The following is a 3,481-nucleotide window of genomic DNA, read 5'->3' as shown; positions in this document are numbered from 1 at the left end:
GCGGGGTGCGGGGTGCGAGGTGCGGGGGCGGGCGGTCAGCTCGAAGTAGGTCGTCACGTGTGCGACAGAACACACTTCGCATTCAGCTCGCCCTTGCCGACCGCCGCCAGTTACCACTTTGTGTTGCCTCCCACACACTTTCTGCTATGCAACTATCAGCATGCATTTGCGAATTGTTTACACAGCACTCTTTTTGCTGGTGAATGTGCTGAAAATTATAATACGAGCAATTATGTCATATCATTTCCTCGAATATATAGTCTGTTCTTGTATCTCTAACGTCTTATAAGCGCAACGTGTCAGATGGTGTCAGCAAGCAAATTGAATTACTCAGTAAAGAATGAGAGCGTATTTGCGTCAATATCAGCGCAGTGTTTGTCGTCGCGGAGACGTTTGTATAAGCGTCCTCGCGCCCCGAGTCGCGCACCCGCAGCTAAGCGACTAGACATTCTCTTAGCACCATCCTCCCACAGAACAGAACTCAACTCATGTTGCACGTACCAAGATGTCATGTAATCTTAATTATTATTGAACGTATAATCCTGAATAGTTCCTTCTCGGATATTTATGAATTTCATCATGTTACATGGTACATCTGCCTCAGATGTACTTAGGTATGACCTACGCAAATTTAAGTATGCACATCTATGAGCTTATGAAGATGATGAGAAAATCGAAGTCCATCTGACGTCAGTACATTGTGAGGTTGCCATAGTTACTAGATTTGCATAACCTTGTGAGGTGTGAGCCCGGTAGAACGCTAATTGGGAACGGAAAGGAAGTGGGAGTGAGGCCGGCTGCGCTAATGAGTCGTGAACCGCAGAACGTGGCGGAGCGGTCCAAATTAGCGAACTGCCCTCCACCAGCCTCGCTAACTCGTTCCTAACTCCACCACTGCGGGAACTTCACAGAGTCACATATAGGAAATATAACACTTATAAAATATAACAGGTCTATAACAAACGTTCTTAATAACGTTCCCATATATTATGACTATTAACACACCACATTTTCTAAAAAGGTACGGGTAGCGTTTGTAGATTTTTACACATACAGATCGCTATCGAATGTTTATTGTACGATAAGTTATTTGTTTAAGTTTTCATCCAGTAACATTCGCACGACTTGAAATAAACTATATAACTACTCTAAAAACAACGTTTGAGTTTAAAATTAAAGTGTACTTTCTCATTTAGCAAGCCAAGACTAAATAAAAGAGTGTCAGTTTTACAAAAAGTATCTCGTTTACGGAGAACTAACAATTAATTTCGTTGGAAATAGTTACAAAGTTACGTGTTCTTTTGAGCGTCCGCCGCTGATTAATGAACACCACTCCCCTCGCACGAGCTCCACGACCGCTCGCTTATCATGCAATATAATTTAACCCTTATACCAAATAACAAAAGGTTCAGTTCCGACTAAATGAATAGTGACAAGGACCACGTGAGTGTAGGTTGCTCCCAAATATTATTATGTATTTCATAGTCGTGCTCAAAACCAGCTTTAATTAATTTTGCGCGTGGGCCGACGTCACCTCGTAGTACCTAAAACTGCGTTAATCAAATAATTAATAGCATAGAATGATAGAATGATAATATTTCAACGGGTACCATTACGTTTAGTGATTTGAAATTTTTCCCAAACTCATTCAGACTAGACTTCTACACTAGAAGCACTTTTGGAAGCGTACGAAATAATATTTCTTACTGTCCATAGTAACATTATTACAATTCTAACATTGATGCTAGCGAGCGCTCTATTTAGATGATATAGCTGAACAGAGCGTCAATAACATAGAATGAGCATCATTATTAGCATGTATGTTCGAAGAGCAATCGTAGTCAATAGGCTTATTATAGTCGATTGACATTATGACCCACTAGAAGGTGGACAAGAGTGTAATTCTCCAATATACGGGCCTCAGCGCGCTCGTACAAGAGATCATAGAAAAATGACACGCACCTTGCGGAGCGGCGACGTGATCTATAATAACCATAGAACCCAACATTGAAATACAGTTATACATTGTAACATAAGGAGCATGCAAAATGCATACACTTTCTTGTTTTTTTCTTCACGCATATACGCTGTATTGTGCGCCCAGCAACACGGCCCCGCGCACCGCGCTGAGCCACGGCATCGAGCACTTGCGAAACATTTCGTGTCACTTCAGCATTGTGTCGGCACAAAAAGTAATTTCATACGTTTCAAAGTAATCTGGGATGTCATGGCGTGCGCTTGCATAATAGATAAAACTATTAAAACTGCAACATTAATTATGTAGTTATGCATTATTCACACGCGCTCCACACAAAATGGAATAATTTTACTGCGCCATTTCATTCGGCTGTACTGAATACTTTGTACGTGAAAATAACAACTCATTTGACTAATAATTCAATTCTTTTGCATCTCTTTTTGTATGTGCGATGAAAAACAAGTTTTTACTGCTTAAGATACATTATATTTAACGACTTGTTAAGTAACTTATAAATTGTAAAGTTTATTTAATGTATTTCAGTATTCAATTTACACACCTATCTCGATTACATAAAAATACGTAACTATTGAAAATTTACAGATGCTACATTGTAAGGCTTAAATATTATGTAATACACGTACATAGGGGGCCTGTGTCCCAGCAGTGGGAACGTGTATGGGCTGATGATTATGATGATGATGATGTGCAGTAAGTACTATGATAAATTATTTTTAGCAAATATTATTCCATCAATATATTAAAAGCAAACGAGGTTGTGCATTGAACATCGGTCGGTCACACATCATCACGTCTTGTGATTTCATAATGTACTTGCAAATATTATAGCTGATCACTATCTGTGATGATGATAATTATGAATACTACAACTATTAATTTCTTTTCACCTTGTCTTATATCGGAATCCATTGACGAAGAGAAAATTAATTATTTTGTAATAGGTTTATACCTAGATGTTACCATACCACCTAAAGAAGATTATGTAAGTTTAAATAAAGGTCACAAATTTGTGTAGTGTGAACGCCGACGCGAGGCGCGAGTGTGAGGCGGGCGCAGCAATAACACATTTAACATGTGACGAGCCGTCGCAGATAACGCGACTACAATTGCACGATAGACTCAATTACGCTTTCTCACCGTCGCCCCGCGTCGCCTCACAACGTCTAGCATCACACTCACTCACGAAAAAGGGTTTTCAAATTAATTCTTACGGCTTTATTCAACTGCTAATCTAAACAGAAAGGGGTGCAGCTGTCCACCTGTGAACTGATCCCAGATATCGAGAGGGTTCCTTAAACTCGATTCTCGTGTGAAGCAATCTAGCATTGTCTTTAAATAGAACTATTGTTTAAACAATTTAAACAATTTATTTATTAATTCAGCTTGGGTGTGTTGTTACATTTGCGTGGAACTCTCCTGATAAGTTTAAAAAACCTGTAGTAGGAGAGTTCCCTCTTCCTCAATTGAAGATTACATGTGCTG

Source organism: Zerene cesonia, chromosome 8, assembly GCF_012273895.1.
Source record: "Zerene cesonia ecotype Mississippi chromosome 8, Zerene_cesonia_1.1, whole genome shotgun sequence".
In the NCBI taxonomy this organism is placed as follows: Eukaryota; Metazoa; Arthropoda; class Insecta; order Lepidoptera; family Pieridae; genus Zerene; species Zerene cesonia.
This window is presented reverse-complemented; position numbering follows the sequence as displayed.